The sequence below is a fragment of the Anolis sagrei genome, chromosome 2 (assembly GCF_037176765.1).
Source record: "Anolis sagrei isolate rAnoSag1 chromosome 2, rAnoSag1.mat, whole genome shotgun sequence".
Classification (NCBI taxonomy): Eukaryota; Metazoa; Chordata; class Lepidosauria; order Squamata; family Dactyloidae; genus Anolis; species Anolis sagrei.
The window spans coordinates 72,305,803-72,331,687 of NC_090022.1; the positions used below are offsets into that span (position 1 = coordinate 72,305,803).

General features: G+C 39.8%; 1 protein-coding gene across 3 annotated transcripts in view; it reads left to right on the forward strand.

Moving 5' to 3' along the window:
* CACNA2D2 (calcium voltage-gated channel auxiliary subunit alpha2delta 2) overlaps positions 1–25,885 on the forward strand; it is an 809,616-nt gene that overhangs the window by 394,351 nt on the left and 389,380 nt on the right. The window lies entirely within an intron of this gene.

The following is a 25,885-nucleotide window of genomic DNA, read 5'->3' on the forward strand; positions in this document are numbered from 1 at the left end:
GCCTTGTTTCACTTCATTGTTGGTTTAATCTTTAGATACAGAATGGAATAGAACTAGTTATAAATTAATAAAATAACTTCATGTGAATAACATGGTGATATAAAACAGCATAAACTGTGCAATGCCCTCAATTCAATCTGGCATTGGTTTCAGTTCCTGTAGATCAATGGTTCTTAACCTGTGGGCTGCAAGGACGAAATTCTGGTCTGTGAGCCTCCTTCCTCTTTATTTATTTATCTATTTTATTTATGCTCCTTTCGGACCACCTGCCACCCCTTCCCTGTCACTGACCATGACATATGTTCTGTATCAAAAACTAGAGCTGATGTGGTCTATCCAATGCAATTTTCTGAATCGGCACCCCAAAGCAAATCTAAAGTTGTCCAAAAACTGATTCATAATCATTTTGGTACTATTGTGGGAGAGTGGTCCCTGATCAAAGTGGTCCCTGGTAAAGTGGTCCCTGGTCAATGCAGTCCCTAGTCAAGTGGTTTCCGGTCAAAAAAATGTTGGGAACCACTGCTATAGACTCTGTGTCAGTGATGTCTCATAAGAAAATGAGATTCCATTGCATTGCCTTTTAGGGGTTATTAATGGATATTTGCTACTTGTTCATTTAATCATCTTTAACGACTTCCAGAGTAGACCAGAGTGATATTGGTGGAACAGATGCCTAGTAGGTTATTTGGTTGGTTGGTTTATTTTGTTTTAAACACTTATACCCTATTCTTTAGCCAACAGCGCTTTCACTAGTAGCTTAGAATTTGTTTTGATAGTCTCTGTTTTCAGTATCAGTACACAATAACAAGGTATTCTTCTCAGCTAAGGGAACCTGGGAAATGTTAAAACTATTATTTATCCTTTAAGTTCTTTCCTTGAGGACTCTGAGAATATCATTTGTTCCAAGGGCACAATGATGAACTTTCAGCAGAAATTCTAACATTTCAAAAGAGCTTTCAGAATTTTCCCATTTCAGTTTCTCTTGTGGTACTATAATGCTTTCCTATCAACTTGTTTTATTTCCCATATCAGAAAATTCTTGGATGTCAAATACATCCTTTGGATATGCAACTCAATGTACTTTAGATGTTGCTTCCTTGGCTGTTTTCTGCTTCTTGTCTCCCCCTATTATGTGAGTTTTTCATATGGTGGGAATGGTGAGAGCTTTTTTCACTAGGGGATTTAATTATTCTTGTGGTTGCAATATTTAGGACATGTTGTTATTATTATTTTGATTCGTTTGAGTCTTTTCCAACTAAGAGGGAACCAATCACAGGGTTTTCTTGGTAAGTTGGTGGGGAGGGTTGCCTTCGAGCAATGTTACCAGTGAGTTTCCATGGACAAAGTAGGGATTTGAGATCTGATTTCTAGTCATAGTCCTAGTCTCAAACCACTATATCATGTTGGCTCTCCATTTGTGTTCTGCTTCCCCCTTAGTCCTTTCCTTGTTTGAAGGGTTGAAGATGGTTATCACTGTGTTGTCTTCCCAAGCTTATCTTTAGCATTCCTTTTGTGATACAGCCTGGGAGTACTATTGCTCTCAATGGATTCAAAGTAGCAATATTTGTCACTGTGCTTTTTGTGGACTTGAGGACAGGCAAGGGAATCCTACACTGACAAAAATGGCATGAATAATAATAAAGATGTTGAACAGTAGTGAGCCCAGGGTTGAACCCTTTGGCACTCCACTAGTCACTTCTTTCCAGGATGAAGAGGAATCATTGTTGAGCACTTTTTGGATTTGTTCACTTAACCAATTACAGAGCCACCTAATAGTAACATTGCCTAACTCACATTTGACTACTTTGCTTGCAAGAAGGTCAAGGGGGACTTTGTCGAAGGCCTTACTGAAATCAAGATATACTAGCTCCATAGCATTCCCTGCTTTTACCAAGCTTGGCCACATCATGAGGAGACAGGAAAGCCTAGAGAAGACAATTATGCTGGGGAAAGTAGAAGGAAAAAGGAAGAGGGGCCGACCAAGGGCAAGATGGATGGATGGCATCCTTGAAGTGACTGGACTGACCTTGAAGGAGCTGGGGGTGGTGACAGCTGACAGGGAGCTCTGGCGTGGGCTGGTCCATGAGGTCACGAAGAGTTGGAGACGACTGAACAAATGAACAACAAACACCAAGCTTGTAAGTCTATCAAAAAAGAGATAAGATTAGTCTGGCATGACTTGTTTTTGAGAAATCCATGTTGACTTTTAGTAATCACAGCATTCCTTTCTAAGTGATTGCAGAATGCCTCCTTAATTATCTGCTCCAGAATCTTTCCTGGTATTGATGTCAGGCTGACAGGACAGTAATTGTTTGGGTCCTCCTTTTTTCCTTCTTGAAGATAGAGACAACATTTGCCCTCTTCCAGTCGGCTGGGACTTCTGTTCTCCAAGAATTCTTAAAGGTTATTGCCAGTGGTTCTGAAATGACTTCTGCTCCTTCCTTAAATACTCTTGGATGTCGGTCAAATGGCCCTGGAGACTAGACTTCATTTAGAGTTGCCAAATATTTCTGAACCAGTTCTTTACTTACTTTGGCTTGCATTTTTCCTATTACCTCATCTGCTCCATATTGCTCAGGTTGAACACCAGTCTCATTGTATAAAAAGAGTGAGGCAAAGAAGCTTTTGAGCAGCTCTGCTTTTTCCCTATCCCCTGATACATGTAAACAGAACCTCTTTCCCAACCTGTTTGTCAGTTGAAGGGCCTGGGAAAAGAATATCAGTTCTACTATTTCTCGTCAAGGATGGAGAGTGAAGGTAAACATTTTTTTAAAAAAAAATATAGTAGGTGAAACCATCAGTCAAGATGCCATGGGACACAATTTGTTTCCTGGCTGTAAGCATATACCTCAGCCAAAATCTAGCACAAACACATCTGCAGCCTTGCCTCCCCCCCCCCCCCCCCCACCGGCCATTCCATTCCTTGGAGAAATCAATATCATTCCCCAAACAATAGCACAAGGCCTTAAGGAGATATTGATCTATTGCAGAGCTGGTGCAGGGAGTGTTTGTAACATAGAGATGCTCTTTTGTAAGTGAAAGATAATTACCAGATCATAGGAACACTTGCTGAATAGGATGACATTAAATGGACATCAAGGTGAAGGCCACCGGTGCCTGTCAATGAAACAGTGAAATAAAGCTTTTCTCCTGGGTCACTGCCTAAACAAAAGTCCCTCCTCCCTTTTTTTTCTCTGTCCTTGCGATTTGCTCCTGAATGTCTGATTACATTTTCTCTCCCCACTCCCTCTCTCACACACTTTGTATTTGTATATCCTAAGCCTTTATGCCTCCTTATATTTTATCTCCTATAATTTGTAAGGTTGTTGTACACACTGGTATTTTGCATGTAGAAATTAACTGATTTAGAATCTGGCCTTGACTGGCTGAAGGACTCTTATCCATGAGTATCCTAGGGAAAGTAACAATACAGATCACCACATTTTACTGGGATACAACTCTGAACACCAACAGCTTTTGTATAAGAAAGAGTCAAACTAAAGCGATCTTTTTCAAGAAACAGAAGCAGGCTTTCCTATGGAGAATAGAGTTGTAGAAAAGGTGTATTCATTTCCTTTATAAAGGAAAGCATTTGAGGAGGCCCAAATATTTGCTCTCTCACCAGTGAAATTATGAGGCAACACAACATTGTGGGTTAACTATGGGCAACTTTATTATATGTTACCAATCAATTTCTGTGTGATCTGCCATTTAATTTCAGGATTCAAACATAAACTTGAACTTGTACATGAACTTGAACTTGAATTTGAATTTACACTTGACTTTGATATGTCATAAGGAGAGACAGTGGCCATCAGTGACCATGTCATCCTCCGACAAGGGCGAGACACCATGGTCCTTGGATGCAACCCACATGTTGCTCCCATAGGTAAACACACTCTCTCTCCTTCTATGGTTCATGCTGATATGTGCCTACTCTACACCTAAAGCCTATTTAAGATCCCCTCACCCAATTTGCCATGGATTGAACAGTGTAGGGTTGGTGACCCACCCCCCCCCCCAAACATGGGGGGGATTCCTACCCAACTCCCATCCATGACCCTTGAAAACACTTCAGTGGAGGTGGGTGAGTGGGTCAGCACCTTGAGCAAAAGTGGGGTGAGCTGGGCCCACACTCCAGTTGGCCCCGCCCACAAGAAGTCCTGGCCAGGACTATTTGTCTCTCCCTTCACTGGAAGGGTGCAAAGCTGAGGGCGGGAAAGGAATTCCGAAAGTACTCCCTTGTTTGCTTTTTCTGCTGTGTACTCACTTCCTTCTTGCCCATATCTCATGCTGGTTCAACATTTAAAAACCACAATAAGTCAATGTCTTCTTAGACAATTGTTGTGATATATTTATAGAGGTTGTGTACCCATTTAGGACAAAAGGCCTGTCAAAAGCAGTTTATTAAACCGCAATCAACACATCAAAGCACAGTGAAAACAACAAAGGCACAGCAGAAAAAATAAAAGTGAGGTAGAAGATATAAGCAAGTGGAACATACTAAAGCGCCAATAAGGGGATCACATAGTGAAAGTAATGATGTCATGACCTCATCCAGCCAATCACATTTGCCTAAGTGGCAATGTCACAAAGCCAGTTGAAAGTGAGGCTGGTTTTTCAGATTCAACTTTCCTTTAACTCTGAGTGACTGCTTTTTTCTGTTCATCCTGTTTGTGGTAACACCTGCAAAATTACAGTGAAAGCATTAAATTGTTGAGATGTCATTGGGGATATATGCCTTGGCATATTTAATTCTCTCATGCAAAAATCAATAATCCCTATAGTTAACTTCCCAGTGCATAACAACACAGGGTTGCTTGCTCAATTTTTGTTCAATATTAACAGTTTCAAACACCATTTGGAAATTCCTTTTATATAGAAATACATGTAGATTTTCTATATGAGGGAATACATTCTCCCATAAAGAAAACAAATTTCTTGCACAGCTAACAATGTTTTTTATGCAAAATAGACTGGCCCTTGCTCAAAAACTTGTTTTCTGCAGAGAAAATACATTTTCTTTGTAGAAAAGAACACCAGTATTTCTGCTCAAAAGAATAATTGAAAATAGTCCCAAAGTAAACTTCAAATTATTATTATGCTTTTCTTGCTGTGATTTTCTGAATTTTATCCTTCTCTTGTGGCAAAGTAAAGAATGCTAACCAATGTAATTTCTGAAAATAGTGCTTTCTTTTTCACTAAGCTCCTTCTACCCTGCCATATAATCCAGATTATCAAATCAGATAATTCACATTATCTGCTTTGAACTAGACTATATTGGTCTACACTGCCATATAATCCTGTTCAAAGCTGGAATCCTGAATTTTATATGGCAGTACAGAAGGGGCCCGAGACTGGTTACTTGGAGAGATATGCAGCATGTTAGCATGTTATTAGGTTGCTGCACTTTTTTTTCTACTGAAGATGGCTCTGGAAGCCACATCTCTTCTTCCTATCTCTGTATTGGCATAGTTAACATTTGGTGGCCAGTGGCCACCTACTTGTTCGCTTGTTAGTACAGTTAGAACATTTTGTGGTCAAACCATAGTGGAAAGAGAAGGAAGATGTCACATGAATTTTCAGAACCAGAGGATCTGTCAGTGACTGTCATTTGACTAAAATGACTAAACTCCTTTTCAGGTTCAGATCCTCTGACCAGTGGACTATTATAAGATTGCACTTGATGTTGATCATTCCAGAAGACTGCTGGACAAACAATTTGCAAAGGATGAGCATTAAAAGGGTGGTAGATTAGCTGCACAGTTTTTCATACGCAACCAAATTTGTCTCACTACTGGAAGGTAATCATGAATATTTTGGAGCCCTTCCATTGCTTTCTAACATGTCTTGGTGACATGTGCAAGTGAAATCCCTGTCAGTAGCATTTTTCTACCTCCAATCTGTTTCTTTTTAAAAGATACAGTAACAAAGATCAGCAAGTGTCATCATGTTAATCTTCAAATAGCAAAGTTGTCATGTGAATGCCCCTAGTACATTTATGTCAACTCATTATTAATGACTCCTTCAGCTGTTCTCAAGCAGTTTGAGAGCAAGGAGACAGTCTTTAGAAGCAGAATGAAATGCCTTCCAGCAAGACAATTTCATATTTTCCATCAACCTTCTAGCCATGTCACATTCCAAAATGGCATGAAAACTTGGCAGTGTGGGGGTTTTGAGTGGTATAGGCAGTGCAAATATGCACTCAAGGGATATACCAATTTCAGTTCACTAGCAACATGCAAGAAAGATTAAATGCTAGTTCTCCTACACTAGCTTTATGTGATTATCTAGCTATCAAAGTAAAACCAAGGGCTGAGGCTAGAACATCAGACTGTCAAGAGAGAAATTATTTAGAAAAGTCTATAGATATAGAAAGTTTACGCCCATTGATTTCAATGTAAGCTTTGAATCAAATAAATTACAATAGCATCTCATGGTTACTAGATCCAAAAACATATGACTTACATTAGTCATGAAACCCCCAGAGTATATTCATTGTTCAAATGACGTAGTTTTAGAGTAGATTACGTGTCCAACTGAGCTGCAGCAGCTTCCTTATGAAGAAGGGTTACAATATCTTGGGATGTTTAGTTTAATAGATGCAAGGAGGGAAAACAAGTGGCCATCATATGAGGAAATATGCACGTATTGGAAAGTGGATAAGGAGAAACCTGAGGTTCTTACCAAACCTAAGGTTATCCTTTGAATCAGAATGTTGAGGATTTGGGACTTGGAAAAGGAAGTACTTTTCCATGGATTCCACTTTAGAGGGCTTTAAAGGAGAAGTAGGCATATCCCTGATTGCTAGTCATGATGGCTTTGCAACCCCCACAGTAAGAGCTAGCGAAGCTAATTTGAAGTGAAGCCCTGAAGCAAAGGTCTACAGACACATTGGCCAGCCAAATAACCAAACAAATTATCTCTGAGCAAATCAAGTCTAGAAAAGGCTGTAGGATTTTCCCCCCTGAAAGATAATAAGACTAGGTGAAATGGAAGGCAATAGAAAAGCAGAAAGCCTTCATTTATAGGTGAGTTGGTTCAGCCAAAGAAATAATAGTCCTGGGTCTGCACCAAAGTAATGTCGATGACCAGCTTCTTGAAGGTTTCTCATCCATAGACTCAAAGCTTGACTTGATAGGAAATGAAAGTAAATAAAGAGAAGGATGTCTTTATATACTATTTGCAAAGGAATATAAGATGGAGGAGTATGTTGTGTCAGTGTCTTGGTTTTGAGCTTCACACGCTTTTGGTTGGCCACAGTGTGAATAAAAGGCTAGACTAGCCATCCTTTGGTCTGATCTAGTATTGCTCTTCTTAAGTCTGAACAATTAAGCTGAAATCTGATACCTACTTATCCAGGAACAGGTCAAATTGAACTCAGTGAGGTTTTAGATGTAGAGTTGTAGTACTAATTGATGAATTAACTATGTTAATTCACTAATTACTTAATATATGGCACTATTTGTATAATACATAAGTGTTCTTATGTTTCTGTGCAGTGGAATCAGTCATATGCTCTTGATTGGAGTTCTGCTTATAAATGGTTTGCGTTTGCAAAATGTTGTTTCAATATTTTTATTTACAATAATGTTTTCCACAACATTTCTAACTTTTGGTTAATTTGGAACCTTTTATATAGAAATCTTTTTTTTCAAGCTTAAGTGGGTTGCATTTTTAGAGGATAAAATGTTATGGTTTGCCATTCATTGCTCAATTGCAACTGTTTATTTCCATGTTGTGTAGTTCCCATGCCTTTAAATGATGGTGGTGATGGTGATGGCAATGATGATGGTGATGATGTAATATCCTTTTGAGACAATTTCAGCCAATCAAGAATCAGTTGTGCAATAAGAATTTCTTTATTTTGCTGTGTGACAGTGTTATGCAGATACCGGAAATGTCCCTGCCACTCTGAATCTACTTCTTTATGATAGTACATAGACAATCAGATAAGATGCCAATACAAAACCAAATCAGGCTCAGGGCAATGCTTCTTGCCCTTTTTCTGAATAGTGCATGCCTGTATTCATTCTGCATCCCTTCCTAAACAATCACTAAAATTATGGGCTGTGTTTTTGTGGAATCTGGTTTTTTTTTTCTTTACAAGTCATTCCTAATTTGAATTTAACCTTGCAAAATGTGCATGTCTTGTATTGTAAATAAATCCCACATTTAAAGTGTTGGTTTTTGGCAAAATGCACAGAAGAAAAAACCAAAAAAAGGGTGAGATCATTCTACATTTATATACATTTTTCAAAAAAAAATTACAACTAGAAGTGACCCCCTGAGACTTAGTTAGGTAAAGATTTCCCCTTGACATTAAGTCTAGTCGTGTCTGACTCAGGGAGGTGGTGCCCATCTCCATTTCTAAGCTAAAGAGTCGGCGTTGTCTGAAGACGCCTCCAAGGTCATGTGGCCAGCATGACTGCATGGAGCGCCATTACCTTCCCAATGGAGTAGTACTTATTGGTCTACTCACATTTGCATATTTTCAAACTGCTAGGTTTGCAGAACCTGAGGCTAACAGCAGGAGCTCACGCCGCTCTCTGGATTCAAACCACCAACCTTTCGGTCAGCAAGTTTAGCAGCTCAGTGGTTTAACCTGCTGTGCTACCATGGGCTCCTGTTACTCTGATACAAACTGCATCTTAAAACTTTACCCCAACAAACCCTCTTCCCATTTGTGGAGTTGCCACTAACCAATGCATCAATGGTTCTTCTTTTGTTTTTTAATACTTTTGTTGCTGGATTTCCAAAACAGCAAGAAGGGATAGCTAAAATTCATATCATACAGAAATGACACTTGTGAAGTATTGATTAAAAGTCTGCATTCTACTTTGACTTCTAATGAAAATATTTATTTCAGTTGAACTACTTACGTATTTCTCTGTAATATTAGCATATTGTCCACATTCATAAATCAGGATACACCCATTTTTGTCTGTGGAAAGAACCCACAACCAAAAATAGATAATTGGAGTCTATCATGTGCAGTCTATACAAAAGGAAAAGCTTTCCATTCTTTAAATAGCGAACATCCTTTCTAGTGAGAGACACCTGGCAGGCTTCAAAGGGCAAACATTCTGGTCCTCAAATAAGAGACATCCATTATAATAAGGGACACATAACAACTCTATCTACCGATAAGCAGGTGTCTTCCATTGTGAAAGTTCCCCTGCTTACTCTATGCTAACACTTTAGCACCAGAGGGGCTTGTGATACCCTAAAGTCTTACAAATCAGTTTGCTGCAGGATCCCAAAGCTTATTCCATAATACAATGAGCACACCTGAACCCACTAGAAATGGTTAGTGTTTGAATGTTGATTTAAAACAGTAGGGTTGTTTGACACTGAAGAAGTCCCACACTGGTGATGACTTCTGCAGTTGCTGTTCTTGGCAGCCACTGGCATCCTTTGCCATGGTTTCTGATCTCCTCTAGCCAATGAGTGAATCAAGAAAAGAACAATAGCAAAGGAGCAAAGAGGGAGCTTAAAGAATAAGTTGCAACTTTAGTGTTTCACTGCCAACTCCTTCTCTGTGTGCTGTTTTCAGCAAGCCCATCACACTGGCATTGAGGGCCTGCCATCTCCAGGCAAGCGTTAGCTTCACAGCCCAACCAGCCTGATGCGAAAATAGCAGCAAAAAAAGCAAACAATGTACTTTAAATAGACCATTATGATTCTTGAATGCAATCTTGGCATTAAAAAAATCCTGGCACTGTGTTTCCAGCTGTTAAAATCAACCATATTTAGTTATGATAATAACCAAAATGCAGCAGTTGATTTGAGCAGCGGGGAGGTGGCCCCATTAGTCAGAAGGGTTTTTAAATGATCATATTTTCTTTATCACAGTGGTACTTTCTTGCCTATTAAAAATCTCTCTTTAGTCTTGGCACCTCCAGGTCAGATGAATGAGGTGGTATCTTCCTATTGGTCCAGGCCCATGGAAGTGCTTAGCAACACCGAAGATTTTTGTGGCTTGGCCAAAGAAAAATGTGTGTTATAAGAAGCAAAATGTAGGGTAGAGGGGTGGGAAAAACCCAGCTACCTTTTTTTATAACTTCCAAAAGGAAAACGTGTTTTATTTTTTAAAGAACATAAGAATTTGGCTCTCAGACTAGCTTTCGTAACTATGGAAAACCTGGTGGACACTCAGTACTAAGAAAATTGAAAATATTGTGAGAAAAACCACAAACTTCAGCAAAAAGGCAAGGCCTGTGCACAGTTATATATAATTGGTTAAATACACTCAAAGTAGTTAGATCTGAAATTCTTTACACCAATGAAATCAGGCAAGGGTCATGAATGAATGATGCTTATAGTAGTGCCAGAAAAAAGTGATTTGTTTTTCATTTCCGTGTGTGTTATCAAGCATTTTGGGAACTTGCAGCACATATGGATACTACCACTTCCAATTTCCTTATTTATTCAAAATATTCTAAAACATCTGCACTGTTTTTCTTGATGATTTGTTGCTGTTCATGGCATTTTAAAAATAAGATTAACAAAACATAGTAAAAAAGCTGCTGGTATGGGCCATCTTTTAAGCATATAAAATTAAGAGAGATCTGTGGTGATTTTGAAACTGTTTGGTTGTTTGAGAAAGGTACTAGGCTTCTGTGAAGTTGTAACAGGCAGATCTTCTTTCTTACTCATTCCCCCACTTGCCATGATTGTTGACAATTCTTTCTCTGGAAATCACATTCTAAAATTTAAGCCCCAGAGTTGAAAAGCCTATACTTAGACTGAACAGAGAATGAGCACTTCTGCTGAGAGTTTGAATTTTAGCAGGGTTAATTAAACTTGGCCATATAATGGGTTGTCATCTGCATTGCATCCCCCTCCCCCCCCCCCCACCTGCCAGAATAATTTCACACAATTATGGCAGACTACAATCAAATCATACAATATCCAGTACTGGAATAAGGCAGATTTTTAAAAAAAAGATAGTTTGTTAGAATACCTTACATTTTCTCACATTGTATATGCCAAGCTTATCTCAATTTTTAAATTTAATGTCTGGGCTAACTTGCTTTGGAAAGGACTCTCAATGTTTTATCATATCCTCCAACTATCCCAGTTTGACAGGGACACTTCCAATTAGTTCTCTGTTGTCCCAGTTTTTCAGCTGCCCTTAAAATGTTTGTTTTCTCCTCCAATTTCTCCCATTTACCCTCAGCCTAGTTGCATTGCTGCAAATTGAGTTCAAAGTGCAAAGTAGCCTGCACCATGGAGATGTGGGCGGGGGGGGGGGGGGACTCTTCCCAGTATGCTCAGGCAAAAGCAAACTACTGCAGCCTGTCCTAGCTTGTGTGTTTTTCCTTGTTCATAACATTTGCCACCTTGACCAACTTCTGACACTGCTTTGTCACATGTCCTAGTTTTCACCTTTGAAATGTTGGAGGGTATGTTTTCTTCTGGTTTCACAGTTCACCTGAAACCCTGTATTACCCTTGATCAAAATGCAACATGAAACCCTTGAATATATAATGTTAATAGATTGGATTAAGGACCTCATAACACTGAGGTCCTCAAGCCGGGGAACAGTGAGGGAAATTGTTGTCTTGTGTCCCACATCACCTGCATCACACCGTTCCCCATCCCACAGGGGAAACCATCACTGTCCAGCTTCCCATGTTCTCTGGGCTCTATCCTTGGATGTTTCCACGATGGAGCCAAGATGGAGCCCCACCGGAAGTAGCCTATCTTAAGTGATAGGCTCCAGTGGGCTATGTCTTGGCTCCATCCTGGAAGTGTCCTAGGACAGAGTCCAAACTGCGTGTGATGTGGTCCTTAACTTAACAATTCCAGGAATCCAGAAAATGCTGCCATGACAGTTAAGGCATGATCAAAGGGCTATAAATAGGTAGTGTGAAATAGACAAAAACTAATGTCAAAAACAGCCTTTGACTGTGCGGATCATAATAAATTGTGGCAAGTTCTTGGTGGGATGGGCATACTAAACCACCTTGTCTCTCTCCTGAGGAATCTGTACAAGGACCAAGTAGTAACAGTAAGAACTGACCACGGAACAACAGACTGGTTCAAGATTGGGAAAGGCATATGGCAAGGCTGCATACTCTCACCCAACCTTTTTAACATGTATGCAGAACACATCATGCGATGTGCGGGGCTTGATGAATGCAAAGCTGGGGTGAAAATTGCTGGAAGAAACATTAACAACCTCAGATATACAGATGACACCACTCTGATGGCCGAAAGCGAGGAGGATCTGACGAGCCTTCTAATCAAGGTGAAAGAAGAAAGCGCAAAAGCCGGGTTGCAGCTAAACATCAAAAAAACCAAGATTATGGCAACAAGAATGATTGACAACTGGGAAATAGAGGGAGAAAATGTGGAGGCCGTGACAGACTTTGTATTTCTAGGGGCAAAGATTACTGCAGATGCAGACTGTGGCCAGGAAATCAGAAGACACTTACTTCTTGGGAAGAGAGCAATGTCCAATCTCGATAAAATAGTAAAGAGTAGAGACATCACACTGGCAGCAAAGATCCGCCTAGTCAAAGCCATGGTATTCCCTGTAGTAACCTACGGATGTGAGAGCTGGACCTTAGGGAAGGCTGAGCGAAGGAAGATAGATGCTTTTGAGCTGTGGTGTTGGAGGAAAGTTCTGAGAGTGACTTGGACTGCGAGAAGATCCAACCAGTCCATCCTCCAGGAAATAAAGCCCGACTGCTCACTGGAGGGAAGGATACTAGAGACAAAGTTGAAGTACTTTGGCCACATCATGAGGAGACAGCAAAGCCTAGAGAAGACAATTATGCTGGGGAAAGTAGAAGGAAAAAGGAAGAGGGGCCGACCAAAGGCAAGATGGTTGGATGGCATCCTTGAAGTGACTGGACTGACCTTGAAGGAGCTGGGGGTGGTGACGGCTGACAGGGAGCTCTGGCGTGGGCTGGTCCATGAGGTCACGAAGTGTTGGAGACGACTGAACGAATGAACAACAACAATGTGGTGAGGTCCTAAAACTTAAGTTTGTTATACTTTGGTTTCAGTGCAATCAGTAGAAACTAAGACCAACTGGTCTCACTGATTTCAGTGATATTTAAATTCAAGAAATATAGTTTGAATCCAGACTATTATATTTCAGTGTGCAGAAATAGTATATTACAATAGGAAATAATATTGAGGCTGATTTCTTTCCTTTTTTAATGCTAGATATTTTATGCACCAAGGGACACTAAATTCTATCTGCTCTTGCAGATCAGTATGATTACCCATAGTGATGTAAACAGACAACTACTTTGTGTTGAGCTCAGTTAGCAGCAGTAGCTTTGAACTCACAACCTGCCATGAATTACAAGATAATCTAGATAAAGGTCACCCGGCAGAGAAATAGATATATAGATATCATGATTTCTGCTCTTGTACTTACGAATGAATGTAGCATTCAACAAAAGCAATGAGCACTTTTTTATACAGATAAAGAGGAAGCTAAGCCAGGAAGCCTTCTAGTATGGCACACACAAATACAAAATCATTTTCTGTCTGAGTCCTACAGTTTCAGTAAATTTATTTCACCCGACCTCCAATAGTTATGTTCCTGAGAAGATCTCAAATACATTTTCCACTTTTTCCAAACTATTACTCTGTTTTCCACTCCAGTGTTGCATTTTTCAAAACTGTCCCTTTTAAAATAAGCTTTTCCCCTGTAAGAAAACAGCCTCACTTCATGTCCCTCAGATGAAATAAGGGATAGGGATCCTATAGATTTAATGGATGTGTAGAAGGGAGGGTTTTACCAGGCGATGCCTGCATGACATCTTTCTTCCACATAACTATTAAAGGTATAGGAGTCTTGTCCTTTATTTTCTCCAACAATCCTATTTTCAATTGTTGCTTCTCTTCTTTTGTCCAGAGAGATGGAGAAAACAACTTGGAAGGTCTACAGGACTAAAAGGCAAGGCATGCCCCCCATCTAGCTGGAACAATGTTCAAAGAACAAAGACAAAAACAGCATGATCTAGTCATCCTGTGATAAAATGGCAGGACAGGGAGGGCAGCAGCCACAAGAAGTTCCAGAGACAGGATCTCAAGGCTGTTGAGGCTAACAGTCAGCCTGTAGACTGAAGGTTCCATATCCCTGAATTGATTAAATATATAAAGCAAGTTATATACTGTACAAAGTGAACTTGCTGGGTGACCTGAGTCAAGTTGCCATCTCACATCTTTATCCTTTGTATGGAATATAATACTCACTTAAATGGCAAAGATTGCTGGGATAATGTAATGCACCAAAACCAAGAAAAGTGGTATCTCAGTATAACAGCCTTTTTTCTTTTTTGTTCTATTCTCTTTTTTACATGGTTACTCTGAAAGAACTGCATCACAGGTAGATATGAGTGAGGTTTTCATATTTTTTTTATTTTATTTAACAAAATCTGCACATTTATTTATTGTCAGGATAAGAGCAGTTTGATATGTTTTTAATTTAAAGAAAGAGAAAGATTTGGCGACCCAGGCCTTAGTTCCTAAAAAATTCAACCAAGTTGATGCAGAATTACAGTAGTCATAAAAAATTCCCCTGAGATGCATCTCATCATTAACATCTATATCACAGAATTCAAAGACACAGCCGTGTTAGTCTGGAATATCTGGGGTCTTGTGGCACCTTAGAAACTAACTGAGAGAACGAAGTTGATAGTATAAGCTTTCATAGTTTACTTCCTCAAATGCATATCATAGATAGGGAAACCATGATTCCTTCCTACTGGGATAAGTCCATTAAATTTCTGAATGTGGATGATGTAAGTAGACAATATATATGCAGGTGATGTAAGTAGACAATGTTCATTTTTAGTGGCAACATAACTCAAAAACTGCTGGACGAATCCCCACCCCCCCACCCCGCAAAGGAAAACCACTGCACCAACCAGTGATTCTATGATTCTATCTGTAGCAAGCTGGCCTTCGCTGCTGGCACCAACTGCAAACTAGCCATGGAGTCAGACTGCGGCTTGGAAATACACTGTAGAACGGATGCAGTTTGGCCCAACTTTTAACTCTGGAGGGCTGGCCAAGGTAGTCGCTAGGAGGAGGGCAGCAACGGGACACCCAGCAGCCATGGCCAGCCTGAGAATCCCACTTCAAGGGGTGAAGGGAAGATGGAGGTGAAGGCAGGCAGGGAAAGAGGGAGGGAAGGAGGGAGGGAGGCTCGGCTCCTCACAGTGATTCCCACACACTTCCAGAAGCCTCTGCTACCTTGGACAATGAAAAAGCAATCTGGGAATCAAAGTCCAAAGCACTTATTGTTTCCCTGTCTGTCTCTTCTGTTCTGTTTGGCTGGATAGCAAATGGTGGAGTGATCGATGGCAACTGCCTTCCTAGGGTATCTGCTATTCATGCGTTCTGGCCTCAGCGACCACTGTCTGCCAGCTACCAAGGAAGCCCAAGATGACAGCAGCAGTGGTGCCGGTGGCAGGAAAAATGGGCACAGAGCACAAGGGAACAGGAACAAGAAAAATGCTCCGGGTGCCTAAGCATTCTTTCATGCCCCGGAGGGCAGCCAAAGGCAGACAGAAAGCAACGGGAGAGAGAAACAACAGGAGGCACCCCTATAGTCAAGACCTCCTCAACAAGGAAGAAAAAAATAACAAGACAGGAAGGAAGGACAGAAGAAGGCAGAGAGGAAAAGAGGAAGGAATGAAAGAGGGAAAGGGGGAAGGAATGAAAGAGAGAAGGAGGGAGGGAAAGAAGGAAGGAAGGGAGGGAGGAAGGAAGGAAGGAAGGAGAGAAGAAAGGAAAGAAAGAAAGAGGTACAGAAGGAAGGAAGAAGAGAAAGAGGAACAAAAGAAAAAGGGGAGGAAAGGCAGGAAAGAGATGAAGAAGGAAGGAAGGAGGAAAGGAAATAAAAAGTGAAAGAATGAAGGAAACGGAAGGAGGAAGAGAAGGGAAGAAAGAGAGAAAGAGGGAGGAAAGGAAGGAAGGAGAGAAGGAAGGGGAGAAGGAAGAATGGAACCAAAGAGTGAAGGAAGGAATGAAAGAGGCAGAGAAAGAAGAAAGGAGATAAATGAGAAGGAAAAGAAAAAGGGGGGCAAGGAATAGGTAGGTACCTCTCTTTCATAATAGTCCAGACAGCTATCTCTACTTCAAAAATTCTTACTATAGGCCACAGCAATGTGTGGCAGGGCACGGCTAGTAATCATACCAGTAATACCAGTAATTCAGCTAGCAAAAATTACTGAAAAATGAACATTTCTGTATCTTTCAGAAGAGCAAGAACTTTGAGGTTTCAGCAAATTGAGCATATGAGAAAATAAAACTGACCCATGTCCCCATCCCTGGTCATAGTATTTAGCCTGAAGACAATATTATAGTGGTATGTCCTTATCAATCCCAACCCATACTTGATTTCCCCAGTACATCTGAGTTATCACATAAAATATGCGTAATAGGAGGAAGATGGGAAACAGGCATATTATATCCCATGACAAAAACAGAGATTTGCTGTTTTTCCTTTCTGTATTCAGAGTGCTAACTCCCAACTCTGTCCTTCTGCCCATGGTTAAAAGCAGTGTCAGAGGCCGTTAGAGCTTGAATTTTAATACTGACTTGAACAGGGTGGTTAATGTTATAACACCTGAGAAAGTAAGAGAATGATAGCCTCATAGCACAACAGACTTCTCTCTTTCCCGACTGACATTCCTCACCTCCTTTATATCTCACCCTCCTCTTCCATTCCCTTCACCCACCCACCCTCTATGTAGCAGGAGCTAACCAGCTAGGGCATTTGTGTTGACCAAGGGGATCTGGAATTGCTGAAACAAGAGTTTAAATTCAAGACTACATGGACTTATGCTTTGGGAGCAGGTTTGTAGGCACTTGGAGCTGTGACATTTGCCCAGTGGGACTTGTAGGCCTCTTACAGAAACTGTAGTTCAGGATTCAGCATGAGCCAACTGTGGTTTTGCATTCAGCATCAATTAGTGCTGGTTTAAAGGGGAACCCACTTCTCTGCAAGTGTGTGGGCAAAGGTTAAGCCACCTTGGCATGTCTCAGCCATTTACACGAACCAAGGGGAACTGGAAGCACAGCCTTTTGAGGGTTTCACTGTGTTATATCCTTGTTGATTCCTGTAAAGAAAATTATCCCAAGACCCCATTCTACTGTAGTTGTGCCCCACAAAAGGTTACATCCAAAAGGTAGAGAGGATTGTGGGTAATGACATGCAAATTGGGAAAGAGACAATAAGCCTGTATTGCAAGTGCTTCTGATGGGGGCTAGCTTTTAAAAAGTCAGCCTGATTGCCTCTCTAGTAATTTGCATAGCATTAACCAGAGATATTTTCTTTTTAAACTTGAACTTTTTTTCTTCCAGAGGTCACCTCAAACTAATTACATCCCCAATGCTGCTTCACAAAAGAGGCTCCATGGATGTGATTACAGGGTTTGAAGTGCAACCAGGAGATTTCCCAGTACTGAGGAGGGAGGGGAAAAGGCCAGTATCCATATGAGCGCCACTAGCTTTTTAATGCATAAATTCAGGTACTTTAATTATAGGAGTCTTGCATGTGGTTCTGTTTATCTAGAGCTTTAGAATATGGTGTGCAACAACAACAACATGCAAAGTTCAGGCCTCATTGAAAATAAACAAAAGAGTCCATTCAGTAATCATAGATTTGGCTCATAACAAATTCCACTTTCCAGCTGGGAGCAATAATGTAGTCTAGTTTCTATCAAACTCTGAGACAGGCTCTTCCAACATCCTAAACTATACTTCTGTTTTCTTCTTGTGATTGAGTTTATCTTTATCTTCACTCACCACCCACCCCCATCTCTTCTCCAGTGTTCTTCATGGGAGTTTATATTTTGCCTACATTAGTAACTGGTGTTGTAGAGGAGAATATGTCCACAGCTGATTCCTAATTGACCTTCCAGGTAATACACATTTGAATAATGTCAAAAAGGTGGCTTGGAAATTGAGATGCAGATCTAATTCCTGTCCTATGCTCAGTTTCAATATCTTCTCTCATGAGCCAGGAGGCCAACGTAAAGCACTTTGCACTATTGCCATTTGTCATTCCATCTGTTATAACACCTGAGAAAGTAAGAGAACGATAGCCTCATAGCATGACTGACTTCTCTCTTTCCCAACTGACATTCCTCACCTCCTTTATATCTCACCCTCCTCTTCCATTCCCTTCACCCACCCACCCACCCTCCCTCTATGTAGCAGGAGCTAACCAGCTAGGGATAAACTGCAGGATATATCTACTACTATTTGTGTAAGAATATGGGACCTTCAAGTAGTTGAAGCCATAGTCAGTTCTTAGGTAGTATTAGTGAGGTTATCCTTTTACTTATCATAGAATCATAGAATCAAAGAGTTGGAAGAGACCTCATGGGCCATCCAATCCAAACCCCTGCCAAGAAGCAGGAATATTGCATTCAAATCACCCCTGACAGATGGCCATCCAGCCTCTGTTTAAAAGCTTCCAAAGAAGGAGCCCCCACCACACTCTGGGACAGAGAGTTCCACTGCTGAACGGCTCTCACAGTCAGGAAGTTCTTCCTCATGTTCAGATGGAATCTCCTCTCTTGTAGTTTGAAACCATTGTTCCGCGTCCTAGTCTCCAAGGAAGCAGAAAACAAGTTTGCTCCCTCCTCCCTGTGGCTTCCTCTCACATATTTATACATGGCTATCATATCTCCTCTCAGCCTTCTCTTCTTCAGGCTAAACATGCCCAGCTCCTTAAGTTGCTCCTCATAGGGCTTGTTCTCCAGACCCTTGATCATTTTAGTCGCCCTCCTCTGGACACATTCCAGCTTGTCAATATCTCTCTTGAATTGTGGTGCCCAGAATTGGACACAATATTCCAAGTGTGGTCTAACCAAAGCGGAATAGAGGGGTAGCATTACTTCCCTAGATCTAGAGACTATGCTCCAGCCTTTCCAATTGTGGAAGTGGGAAAAGAATATGAAATCTTTTACCACCAAGGTTGATTTATTAAAGCTGGCTTCATAATTTGATGACCATTAGCAATGTTTACACTTATGTAGGCATTGTATGAAGATGAATAATCAAATCTCATGCTTGAATGCAGAAGCATTGCTTGCGTCAGTGGAAAGAGAATATTGCTATGTATGACTTTTTGCTATTGTCAGGTATATTGCCATTATAATGGTTTTATTATTTTCATATCATTTTTCTGGAACCCTGGCTACCATATTAGCCATTGAATGAGGTGATCTCTAGGCTGAAATGAGTCAACTGTCTAATCTCTATTGAGTGGAAGCGAGATAGTTGATGGGGTAGAACAGACACTGGAAGAATCCACTCTTTCCAGAAGGAAGTTGCAGCTGAAATTACAAGGCCAAGTTACTGAGAAGATATGTAATCTCAAATGAAGGTTTGGACATGGGGCAAACACTGTAAGTACCAAACCGCCACATAACTAACAGTTTAAGAAGGATGCCCATAGCACGTCCAGATTGTCCAACCGCATTGGCTTGTTAGGTCACAGTGACATTTTGTCGGCACAAGTCTCTGTTATGATCTTCCCCCCTAAGAGAGGATTAGAATGGTGAAAAACATTGGGAACAGGGGTGGATGTTCCTGTTCCTGTTTCTTCTTTCCTTTCTTTTTTACTTTTCTAAAGATTTAATATAATCAGAGCTAATCAGAAAATTATGAGCTGCCTGATTGCTGATTAGATTCCTAATGTTAATATAGTCAAGAAGCCTCTTTTATTAGTGTTTTATTTTAACAGAAGTATAAAAATAATGTTTCGGAAGGTGAGAGAAGAAAACTAGGGTAGTAGGAGGGATACAAGGGCACAGGGAGGAAAAGGGTTAGAGGGAGGTGCCAAACATCATTAACCTAGGACTAATATTTGCATGTTAGGGCTGGCATTTCTATGTAGATAAATGCTAACTATTTAGCAAGAGAAATGTTTATTTGATGCTGCAAAACAGGAACAGAATGCAAGTGTAGGAGGACCGCTTACTTGAGAAACTGCAATTCCTTCATTTAAAGGCAAGTGTTCAATTTCCTCCATTTCATAATCTAAATAGGAGAGAGTCATACCGTATTTGATTATTTTTGTCACTTTGCTGCGCTGGAATTCTGTATTATTTTATCAGTCAGGAGGGTCTTTACCAACTCTTCCTCTCTTGTAGGCAATGAGAGGCAATTTCCATTGTCATCCTTGATGGATGAACATAGATGGGAAGAATATGTGCTAGAATTTGTTTCCCAAGTGAAAAATGGATTTCCTAGCATTTTGCAGACCCAGTGAAGAAAGACACAGAGGTGAGAAATTTGCATAGATTTCACTTGGTATTTGTATTTGCCAAAGTATTTCAGCCAATAATTCTGCATAGTGGGGTGTGTGTGTGGGGGGGGGGGGGAGTGTGCTAAATGAATGAATGTCTGTAAAGAAGCTAGAATATTTCAAGATGCCCATATATGTTTGTACAAAATACCCTTTCTGAACAAAATGTAACTTTCTGGAACCTGTCTTTTTTCATGAAAAATATGTTTTATGCAGCACACACACTTTTGGGCAATGTTTCCAATGCCCAAAATTTTCTGAACGTATATGGCCTCCTTTTGTGAAGAATCCATCATGTTTGTACAAAAAAGGATATATGTCCAAAAGGTAATCTGTGTTTCTGAAATGTTTTTTTTTTCTATTTTTTTCAATAAACATAAAACTCCAAAATTTTCATACAAAAACACTCTTTCAAGAAAACAATTTGGTTGTGGCTTTTGGGGGGGGGGGGTTGCAAAGTTTACTTCTGCAAATTTGGACAGAAAGCCATAAGGGTACCTGGAAACTGTGTTCTCGTGAAAAAAATAGATTTTTTTTTTTTTTTGGACAAAGACCCCACTGGTTTTCATGCAAATACTGGTTTTCATGCAAATTTCTGTGAAGGATAATTTCCTGAACCCCCTTGAGATGTGTGATCACTAGATGGGAACTGAGCCAAAATGTGTATCCTACTCTATTGAGGAGGAAACTGCATAAATGGTTTGTCTTGCATTTAAGGATAAATACCATAGTTGAATATTACATCTCTCCATGGAAGCTGCTGAAGATTCATCAGAATCACTAGAATATTTTTGAAGCTGCTTCTTGAGTTTGTTGTTTTTGAGTTTCTGGGAAAGTTTGTGACAAGGGATGTTACCCATCATAATAGCCATTCATTCGAATTATATCTCACCTTTCTATCAAGATGGAATTCAGTGTATGCCCCATGAGTGCATTTCCAACAGCATTCCATGTTAGCAATGTATGACAACAACCAGCCATTAGTTAGCTCTATGTTTGAAATCCATAACCAGTTGTGAAGCAGGAAGGAATACAATGGTTAAGCCAATTCCTATGTTTCTTCTTAGGGGCTGTGCCTGTGACATCACTCATGCCATGCAACCTCAGAGCCACAGGTAGTCATGCCCATTTTTTCTATCCCCCCCCCCCCCCATCAACAAGCCAGAGGTTGAAAACAATTGATTCAGTACTTCTGTTACATGAATCCAAGGAAAGTAGAAAATTCTGATGACACCAAAAGCTTCAGGCATTTTGTGAATCTTTTTTGCCACTTACTCCATAATACTTTGCTTATTTTCCTGTACACTTTTGCTATATCCCTCTCATGCTGTCTTGCTTTTTAGATCTTTCCCTTTGAATCAGTGTCACTATTGTGTTATTACAAGATGAAGAAAGGTTCAAGTCAATAATTTCTTTTAGCTAGAAAACAGAAAATGGCCAATAGGCTGCCTTTAGACATGTAGTTTCTGTGGCTACCCTTTCAGTAATAAGGAAACTGGCACTGGTTGTGCTTTTCTGGATTCCCTTTGAACGTGTCTAGTGTGTACATTTGAGAAAGTGTGTGCATATATCTTTGGTTCTTTCATTCACACATGCCAGAATGAAAAATTTCAAAGATACTTTCCCTATTATGCAAAATCATAAGCATTTTGTTGCATTTCCCCATGACTGCTTTATTTTGCAACAAAATGTACAAGACCCTATAATTTTTAATATAAAACTGATTTTACAAAATACTATGAAAAATATATTGCCTGACTGTTTCCTCAGTGGTCACTGAATTGAGGCACCTTTTCTCATCAAGAATGAGGGAAAAATTGTATGTTTCCTACCCCTGGCACCAGTACAGAAATAGGATAGAAGAGCTGGATCCCAAACTGCCAACCTTTCTAACACACACACTTGGCAGGCTGAGCCAGCAGGGGGCACCTTCATTCGCATGCAGAGTAATCACAGTATCTGAAGATGTATGGAAAGCAGAAGCTGAAAAGACTTTGCCATTTCACTTTGTTTACCATCCATTTAATTAGCTGCTCCATGCAAACAGAAAACTCTTGCAATTATTTTGAAAATGTCTCCAAATATTACTCAACACAGCTTAACAGATGTAAGATGCCTACAGGCTGATTGGAGCGACAAGAAGTTTGTTGACTGTGCTTTTTACATCACACGTGCAGACACACACAAAACAGAGCAAACATTTGTACTTCTCTCATCCAATACAATTTGGTTTGCTGAGCAAGGTCCCATCTGCTGAAGCCAAAGTACTAAGAGCCAATGAGCCTTTTCTTCAGACCAGCTCCCTTTGAAGATGACTGGAGCTCTGTTCCTTAAAAATCACACAGCACCTGTATGTATTCAGTTGGCTGCTTTAGACAAAAGAAGATTGCTACCTCCTGCTCATTTTTAAGTTGCTGGGAAAACATTTTCTTAACTTTTTATTAGAATTGTCAGATCAGGATGGTCCCAAGTTCTAAGCCGAGATATAAGGATGCCATTAAGTGTTCTGCATAAAGTACCAACCACAATTGCTTATCATTTGTATTTTAAAGTGGCAGGGGGTGGGGAGAGGATACATCTTAACTAAAAAGAATTGTTCCCAAATCAATGTGAAATTAGTATCTCTCCTCACACACATAGAGAAATGGGGTGTATTCTAACCTACTTGTGTCTGGCCAAAAATGGGTGCAGAGCAGAGGATAAGCCCTGGTAACACAGCAATTGAGAGGGAAGAAAAAAGCTAACTCTTCCTCCTAGAGAATATTTATAAATTGCAGCAAGAAATGAATTGAACCTTGAAAATTATAACAAACTGCTGCTTTCCCACCTGAGTTGGATAATTTGCATTCTTGCATCAAACTGGTTCCAGGATTTACTGTGTAATTATCTATACAGTGAAATCACTTTCTTCAATACCAATTTGAAGCTACATTTAAAGGTGAGTGCAACTGAGGCCTTAACTTTTAGAATAGCAGTTTTAAAATGGGGACTTCAGCTAGTTTGTTCTCTCATTCAAAAATGCCTCATGTACCTTTTAGATTGTGGTAAAGATAAATGTATTCAAGCTGCCCCTCCTTGCCATGCCCATAACTGCCTTCAAGACCAAAATCCCCAGCACTCAGTTGTATGCAGAAATGTATATTTGTATTAACTTAAAACTACCAAAACAGATTCAAAGCCCAAAAGCTATGCATAAGGATATCCTTTTAGCTGCCTACCTGAAGCCCAGAATAGATAACCAGTTTAACTTCTCCTGATAAGGAGTTCCACAGTCAGGGTGCTGCTACAGAGCAAACCATGTTCTATGTACACATCTGTCTAACCTGGTATGGGGGCATACAATACGTGCTCTGCTGATATCAAATTTTGGGCAAGGTCCTACAGTAAATAGTTGACTTTTGTTATTCCATTGACTTACAAGCAGATAAGCAGTGCTTTTCAGTTTTCCAGTGCTAAAAGAAGAATGAAACATCAAATGCAAATTAGGTGACATTTGAGTTAGAGCAAGGGCTTCTGTTGATGTCTCTTTCTGCATCTTTCTTAGCCAAAGAAAACTGAATACATTTTGCTGCTTGAGCCAGAGCAACAGATAATGGCCAAACTCCATTTGCTGCAGTCCCCCATTTTATGTAGCATGGGATAAAATCAGGTTAATTCCTTTTACCCCCATGTTGTGGACCGGAAGCCCCTGAACAGTATTTGGACATTCTAGAGTGACTTCTGGTACAAATTGGTATTTGGGGACAGTGTAGATTAGCCCTAGGTGTATATTAATAGAAGATGAGGAAAATTTCTCGCCTTGATGCAAAAGATCCCACAAATGTTTACACTGTATTATCATCATCATCATCATCATCATCATCATCATTATTACTAAAATAAATAAATAAATAATAATAATAATAATAACAATAATATAAATAATAATATTTGTGCCCTGCCACCATCTCCCCAAAGGGGACTCAGGGCGACTAACATGAGGCCAAGCCCAAAATCACAGTACAGCAAAATAAAATACAAAGAAGCAGAAAATACCTTCATGAAATAACAAAATACAAAATAACAAAATAAAATAAACAATTACAGAATAACATGATAGAGAAATAGAACATAGTGGATGGGCCAAATGCACTAGGATAAAATTGATAACACCCTGGGTGAGATAAGTGGTGGGAGAATGTGTTTCTGAGGGAGGAACTCAAAAGGAATGAATAATGGGGTTAGAGCTTAATTAAGAGTGGGGGAAAGGGCACCATGAGGATGGAACTGTAGTTGGAACAGACAAAATATAGAATATAGTAAGCAGGTAACAGTTTTCTGTCCTTACAAAACAAATAATAACTAATTAGGTGCCTGAAACAACCCTAGGCCCACACAACTCACATAAACCAGAGGTATACTTTGGTTAAATCCAATTGATGGCCTTAATGCATACACTGAACAAATAGGACATGTCACCCTATCTGTAAATATCATTGATTCAGGGGTCTACTCTAGGTGGAACTAGCAGTTGTATTTAGCTCACTGCAATGTTTTGTTGTGGGGTTCCATCTATAATTTTGATAGTCAGTCCTTCTGCAAATTTTATGCTTCTCTCTTTCAGCACGGAAAATGCATTGGTCAAAAATATGTTTTCTTAGTGCCCAGAAACCCTAATGCGAAGAATCCTGGACTGGTGATAATCTCCACGGTTCATGACTTATTTACAAAATTCACAAATGGTTGTTCCTGTGCAGAAAATACAGTTTCCATGCAAATCAACCATATCTGAATTTTATGCAGTATAAATCCACAATTACAGGATTTTCTGTGTAGAAAATAGCATTTTTGTGCTGAAAGTAATATTTCTATCTGGTAATGTTGCCTTTTACAACAAAGGATCTTTGTCTTCATAGAGTACCTTGAGAACTGTCTGAATAACTATCAGATTCTGAGATTCAGGAATGAAAAAATAGCACACAACCACTTTTCTCTGTAAGCTTCTTAACCAACAGGGCATTCGGGTCTAGATCCAGCTGTTTCTTGTGTACACTTTTAACAAATAAGGGAATGGAGCTTAGGAAAATAACTTTGTTGGACTACAAATTCCTAAATCCATGTGTCATCACACTGGCTGCATATTCTACAATTTTAGTCTTTAAAATATAAAGTTTTCAGGCTCTGTGAAGGAAGGAACAAGAGGCTAATGCATGTTTTTTCCTTCCAAATAGATACAGATGGCAAAAGTGGCCTCTGCTGAATTTGTGTCATTGGCATGTAAACAGTTTAAACTGTTTATATGTTGCCTTTTATTTTTCTGGAGGATAAAAATGCCAAGGACTCAATGTGAAAACAAACCATTTATTTTTAGAGAAGACATAGAATGGGTTTTTTTTTGTGTTATTAGCAGTCATACTTTTTAAAAGCTATCACAAAGTTAATAGGAGATGAAAATGAGCAGGCAAATTGCAGTGATAATATAGGAGAGCATAATTGCATTCCATTTCTACTCTGCTTCTGTAAAAGCTCACAATAAAATGTTGGTATATTCAGTTATGGCTAAAATTACACCTTTTAATTAGAGCTTATTATTCTTTCTCCAACAAGGAA